The sequence below is a fragment of the Centrocercus urophasianus genome, unplaced genomic scaffold (assembly GCF_019232065.1).
Source record: "Centrocercus urophasianus isolate 14NV4802_14NV808 unplaced genomic scaffold, USGS_Curo_1.0 seq_19, whole genome shotgun sequence".
Lineage (NCBI taxonomy): Eukaryota > Metazoa > Chordata > Aves > Galliformes > Phasianidae > Centrocercus > Centrocercus urophasianus.
Genome location: NW_024884744.1, coordinates 3,357,875 through 3,365,141, shown reverse-complemented (window position 1 = coordinate 3,365,141; position 7,267 = coordinate 3,357,875).

The window sequence follows — 7,267 nt, the reverse complement described above, 5'->3', positions numbered from 1 at the left end:
CTCCATGGTTCTGGATCATTTCCAGGAATGGTGACTCCACCACCTCCCTGGGCAGCCAGTGCCTCTGCATCATCACTCTAAGAAGAAACCTTTCCTAATACCCAACCACCAATTTTCTGCAGTGGTCCGCCACAATCTTCCCTTCATAAGCACCACAAGTTGCCTTATGCCATCCTCAACAGATTCCACCAACGCACCCACGAGACCAGCCTGCCCCCACCCCCAAACAAGGGAATGGGGATATTGAGATGGCTTTATTTAAAGATGAGCATCACTGTGCAAAGCTGGTAGGAACAGTTCATGATAGGTGCTTGTAGATTCATTAAGGCTGGAAAAGACCACTCAGAAGACAGGATGAGTCAGGATACCCTTAAGAGGAACATCTAGTTAATTCTAAGACGTGCCATTGAGAGCGCAGTCAACTGGGAGACCCAATGGGCTTAAAGAAGAAAGAAAGAGCATCAGATTGCAGCTGATTATTATTGCTAAAAAAAAAGTCAGCATTTCTCTGTGAAATCAGTGCTGCTTTTTGCTGTAGCTCAATCCACAGAAAAAAACATCTTTTTATTTTCTCATTTGTTTCAACTTTTGACGATGGCACTGCAGTTCATTGGCAGCTGCAGCTCTGCTCTCTCCTGTTCTCCTTGTTGGAGAATTCAGATCATATTATTTAGCCCCCCAAATATTAATTGCTATGTCAGTCTCTGGTGTTCACAGAGATATCTGTCTAACAGGTAAGCCAATTCTGTGAATATTTTCACTTCCAACCACTGTGTTTTGTCAGAACAGAGTTAGACCCTGAAAGTAATAAAAGGAGATTTAATAGCAAGTAACTACAATTAGTACTGAGGGAGCTGCAAAGCCCCCTGCCTTGGGAATGAGCTGTGAAAGGGCTGGAGATACGCAGACTTGCCCTTCACCAGCCTCTAGACAAGAACAAGAGCTAAGCATATCTGAGAAACCCCATTCATTTTCCTTGAAAGATTGTACCTTGGTTCTGCTGCAAATAGCACACCATCCATCCGTGCAGCCCTATCTTAGACTAAAGGATGCATCTCCAAGTAAATTAGAAAAACAATTTATTCTAAAGAAAGTGATGAATTGTAACTTAATTAAAACTACACAGGAAGGCTGGAGAAAGAAGGATTAATTCAGACCACTCCTAAGGGAACACCAGCCCTAGCAGTGCTTTGAAAAAAGAGATGCCATGGCCATCCATCACCAGCACAGGAACAGCCATCTGTTATTCCCAGGGCACAACTTCTCCCAGGTAAAAGGCTTCACAAATGTACCTCTTTACCACAGCGTGCTTCCTGAGCCCAGAAATCACTCACTCCAAAGTCAGCTTGTATTTAGAAACAAAAAGAAACGGAGATTGAATGGGAACACAGCAGCAGCCTGCTTCTGGAAGATTTAGATTTGCAGCAGACAGAAGAAGCGATACACGCAGAGCGCAAAATGCACCCTTAATTCACAGCACAATGGCCAAAAAGGGTGTTTCAGCATGCTGTCCCATGTTGGGAAGCAGAAAGCATTATTGGAAAGTGGATAAATGCAAGGAGAATGCTAACCTTCAGCAATATATCTCCTCTAAAGAAACTTGTTTTCCAGCTGCTTTTTTCCAACAAAGTCACATTCAGTAATTAATAACCCAAACTTTATGGTCTATGAGAAGGTGCATGATAATTTGCTCACCTTTTTTAGCACCACACTGCCTCTTTACTTGCTTCCAGTTGAGTGCTGGCAGTTGTCCTCAGACCATCAGGAGGAACTTCAGCAAGGACAACGAGTCTGGGAGAGCAGAGCACAGGGAGCTCCATAAGCAAGCACTTACACAAAGCACACAACCCCTGCAATCTCCTTCCCTACCACACATTCACATCATAACCCTTTATCTGCTCTGCGTTACAAGCGGAAACTCAGATATTTTTTTCTCCTAATATTGTCACATCATACCTTCCCCTGCAGTTACCTACAAAAATACCATTTTTTTCTTTCAGAAATAACCATTTCCATGTATTTACTAACCAGTCCACCCCAAGTTCCTAAGGCCTTGATCCTGTTCTTGCATTATAGCTGCCCTTTTCAGCTGCACATACTTCTAATCTGCTTGATGTTAATTAAATACACACACACTTACTGTGTCACATTATATTTTGTTGTGACTGCAGGTATTTGGGATATCTGAGGCTTTAGTTACTCATCTAAACTTTTCCCACTGTTAATACAACAGAAGACATTACCTTTTCAGGTACTTCTGAGGTCGCAGGTGAGAAGATAACTGGGCACTGCATCACCATCACAAAGAAGACACTGCAGTACATCTTCTGGGCTGCCAAAGCATTACACTGTGGAGCAGAAACGCCTCTTCAGTACATATCCAGCCCTTGCCCACCTTCTCTGCAGCTATGTATGGACTCAGGCAGGTTGGTCCTGATAAGCTCACCTAGGCTGTGCTGAAATTATCCTGCAGCCAGCACCTGAACCCCTCCAGCACTCAAACGTTACTCTTCAGTAAGAATGTGAAGACGACCTAGAATTGAAAGGCAGGTTTAGGGTAGGCTCAGCTGTGGCCTTTTCAATAATAGGCAGACATCTGTGTGATAAACACATCCAACTACAATAAACAGGACTGTATCAGGAGAGAAATTTGTCTCAGATTTAGTCCAGCACGTTCAAGCTGACAAATAGAATCACAGAATCGTGGAGGTTGGAAAAGATGTCTAAGATCATTAATTCCAACCATCAACCCATCACCATCATAATAATTAGGCACTCAGCTACTTAGAACACTTCTGTACCACACAGGGCATGACAACCCCTTTGACTGCTTCTCTCTCTAGTTAAATTGATGTTATATTCCAATTTCTCTACAGGCACAGATCTACACTTTCTGATCTTAAGCTGTGCTTTCGGAGTTGTATTTGTTGTCATGTTTAAACTAAGACACTAAAAAAAAAACTAAACCAAGCTAGAAGAGGAAACAGAATGCCAATACTTCAAGTTAGAATCAATAGTAAAACATTAAACAGAGTGAAGTGCAGCAGGTCTGAGCTCCTTAACCTGCCTTTAGATACTGTTGATGTTACATGTCCTCCAGATTGCACTCACTCTTTAATATGCTTGTGCCCTGAATCAGCCACAAAAAACTCACCAAAAACTCTGAAAGATTAATGAGGGACAGCTCACACAGGATGGAGGCCTGTTTTATTCCAATTCTTCTACTGATGCATTTAAATCCACAGAACTTCTTGCTCCACCGACACTCTTGCTTTGTCTTCACCGTACCAAACACACCAAGCACAGTGGTGTAGCTGAAGGTGGAACTGGGGATATGGTGGAGGAGGCAAACAGCTGGGGTTGAGATGTAACAAAAAGCTCACAGCATCCTGAGCAACCAAAGGCATCCTGGGCTGGCGTATCATGCTCAAGGGAAGCATCAGACCAACATGATGAAGGTTTTTGCTGCCACACTGAGCTAACGCGGAGAAAGATGAAGGATAAGTCCCCAGGGAATGAAGCTCAAAGATGTGTAATGCTGAGAGCTGAGTATGGGGTGAAAAAGGGCTCGGAGCCCCCAGGGCAGATGCAGTCTTGTTTGGCTTTCCTTGTGTTCAGAAAGATGGAGCTTTGTACATTTAGTACAGAAAATTAAAGTTGCATCAGAGGAATGTCTGACTTCATCGTCAGTTCATCTCAACAGAAACATCCTTGAACTGGCTCAGAGCTCACATTGAGAAGAGTAAGTGTAGTAATGCATCACAAATGAAACAGACTGCATATAGAGTAGAAGTGAGAAACATGTTAACACGTAATAAAAGCAAAATGATCTCTGGAGGGGGAAAAAAAAAAAAAGGGGGGGTTGGATTTCACTCCCCAGGGCTGAATGCACAGTTTCCTGTAGTTTGACTATTCATGAAATTTCTGGTTATTCTCAATTTGTTATTATCCGTGCTCGACTTGTCCCTGGTATGCTTGTTACATTTGCTTTTATGACTGCTTTTATCCAAAGCATATGTTGTCAGTGGCTTTCTTTCCTTATCTTCAGCACGTCCAGTCACATAATGCAACAAGATATCTGGCCATTCCAAAGCAAATGTATCTTGGATGATAGATTAGAAATGAAAAATGAATGCTCAGAGACATCTTAATAGCTTTTTTTTCCACCCATGCTTCCTGCCGATGTGCCTCTGTGTGTCTCATGCATGTATTCAGATAGATTAAAACATCAGTCTGTATATTCACTAAATTCATTTTTAGTTGGAATGCTGATATAGCCAGGAAACCATCGAAAATGATAAAGGTTCTTTACTGAGGAGCAAAATTTAAATGGCAGTGATGGAAAACTGCATCACACAGAGGAGAAGGCATTTGATTTTAATCCGTCAGGAAGGAAATGGTGACATAAATGAACATAGACTGATCTTCAGAAAGAGGTCCTCGAGGGAAATGGGGGGGTGTTCTTCTTCCCAGAAATGAGCAGCCTCACCATGCCCCTTCTGGTAACCTGCTCACTGGTGTGTAAGCAGTTTCCTCTCCCCTTCCCTCCTTCCACACAAAATAAAGCCGCACTCCTGCAGCTCTGAAGTCACAGGAAGCATTTCTGCTAAATGTTAGGCAAAATTTTGGAAAAACTGCTAACTTTTCATGAAAAGTCAGGTTTGAAGCTTTGGGGATGATCAGAAATAGCAGATCACAGCTGGCTCCAAAGTGGTAGCTATTATTCTAGATTTCAGAGTGTAATCACAGTAAATGAGAGCTGAAAAGCTCAAGCGAAATAAGAGCTCTACTTTTGTCCCATTACTGCCAGGTTTTCTCAGAATCATAGGTTAGGTTTAGATTAGACCATTCCGTAACATAACTGTGGAAAACAAGGGAGGAGAACCCAATTTGCTGCTGGCCCATCTCCTTTTGGGCTTGGTCAGGTTTTTCTCATGATTCCTTCATGTTCTAAGCCAAAAGCCCATCTTTTGAGATAAGAGAATAACAAAACAATCTCCTCTCCTCATAGCAGATGCAGCAAATCCTTCCAAGCCAAGTGTTGACCATGGCATGCAATCCATCCTCAGCGGTGCTGAGCCTGGGACACCGATATGGGGCAGGCATAGAACTTCCCCTTAAGGAATGTCAAAGCTGAGCTGAGTGGAAGTTTGGCAGAAAAAGAAAGCTAGACAGTAATAACCTAATTTAGAGCCTAAAATATGTATTAACTTATCCGTGGTTTGGCCAGTTTCAAAAGGTTCTCGCTGCTGGGGTTTCTAGCTGACTGGAGATGTTGAAATGTGTCCAGTGTGCTTCCTCTGCCTCGTGGCTTTTGTCCAGCCAAACAGCTGGAATGTAATTGCTCTTTCTCCCCAGTTTCCCATGTGATATGGCTGATAGTGAACATCTCATTTAAATCTCATTGCAGCAAAGTGACTCAAACATTACCCATGCTTTCTTGTTCCTGGATGCACTTTAAATAAGATCAGCAGGACTGCCGGGATATCATCTTGTGATCCTCAGGGACTGCAAAGCCCGAACAACTCAAATAATGACAGGAAAAATGACGAGGGAGGAACCATCTCTCCACCGGGAAATCACAGATCAGTGTCTGTTCCTCCGCCTGTGACCGAGCCAGGGCTCAGGTCACAAGAGCAAAGATCTGAGGGAGTTCAATGGAGACAACCCACCCATTCCTGATTACAGGTGTAAGGTGTGAGCGGTGGCCCCCAGGCCTACCCTCCTTCAGAGGTTGTGCTTTCTCACATCCATCCTCAGCTGAGAAGGTCCTGTTTTCACGCTTTCCAAATACAGCAGTTGGGTTTTATGTTGATCGCTGTATTATCCTATTTTCGGGTTAATCTCTAGACTCTAGACAGCATACCAGCCTAACTCCTCAGAGTTTTCGACTTCTCTGCTCTTTACCTCTCTGTGGGAAAGACACTCTTCTGGCCCCATTTGCACAGCACACACAGCTTTACTTTGCCTGTCTCAGAGCCCTGGATGCCTTCTTGTTTCTGTGGAAACCGTGCCTCTTCTCTGGATCTGTGAAAGCTTGTCGAACTGTATCAAGGTGAGCCCCCATCATGACACCTCTCTGCAGCAGCCCACAGCCTTTTTTCTTGCACAGCATTAGGACATACATTGAGCTAGACACTATTACACAAGCAGAATCGTGTGATCTGAGGTCATGCATTGCTGGGATGGACTGGTTGGATCGCTCAGCTGCAGGAGAGCTGTACTTTCCCAGGCTGTTCCTCTTGACCTGATCCAACACAGACTGAGCTGCAGCCTTTCTGTGCACTCAGAACATGCAAGGCTGGGCGCTCGTTATTCCTCGCTCTGTTAATTGAACCAAACCGTGCTCACAGCCAATACACAGCAGAGAATTTATCGACTGTCTCTGGAATTAGGCAATTCTGTTAATTGTCTTTATTTTCTAGGACTCTGTCATTCTCTTCCTGAGCCATTAAGGACATAGCTATTTGTGCACCAGCATGAGCTGCCTGGAAGAAGAGCTAAAATCGAGCAGGAAATGAATCAAAGACAAGGACAGGCACCTCTCACAGATAATTGCATTCAGATACCCCGGGGAGCCATGACAAACCCCTTTTGTGCTCCTACAGCTCTTTTTCCTCATTGTAGCTTTGGGTAGAGGAACCTTTAGTAAATCGTAAGACATTCCTACACAACACCAGCAAACAGCTGACAGACTTCTTTCCTCTTTTGTGCTCTACTTTGTCAGTGGTTCTTCTGTTCAGTTTTTTCCCTTAGCAACCTGGACATTGATCCCTGCATCACTTCCCAGAATGGACACGTGGTCCGGAGTTGGACATGTGTTTGGTGAATGCAATGCAAGTCAGTAATTGTGGGTTATCTTTTACACAGAGTTCCTAGACCAGAAAGTCAGCCAATATTTTAAATATGTGAAATCCATGACATTCAGCATACATATCATGTCTTATTTATAATCCAGTTATCAATACTCACTTGATGACTGTGGTATCAGGAACACACTCAAAAAAGTAGTATTTCTGATTCCAATGCCCCAAAAAAGAGTAGTTTTCATGTACAGAATTTATTGATTCTTTTAAGTAAGGTGATTCTAGCACAGCTGTGATCCCACACAAATATAGTGCTAGAGTACAGTGCACATTCTGGGGAAAAAACTGGTATCTGGGGGTGAATAGTCCTCTGGCAGTTTTGGGACACCATCCAGTACCTTCAGATTTGGCAAACTGGAGAATACACTGAAAAGGAGATGAAAGAATAATAGAAATTGAGA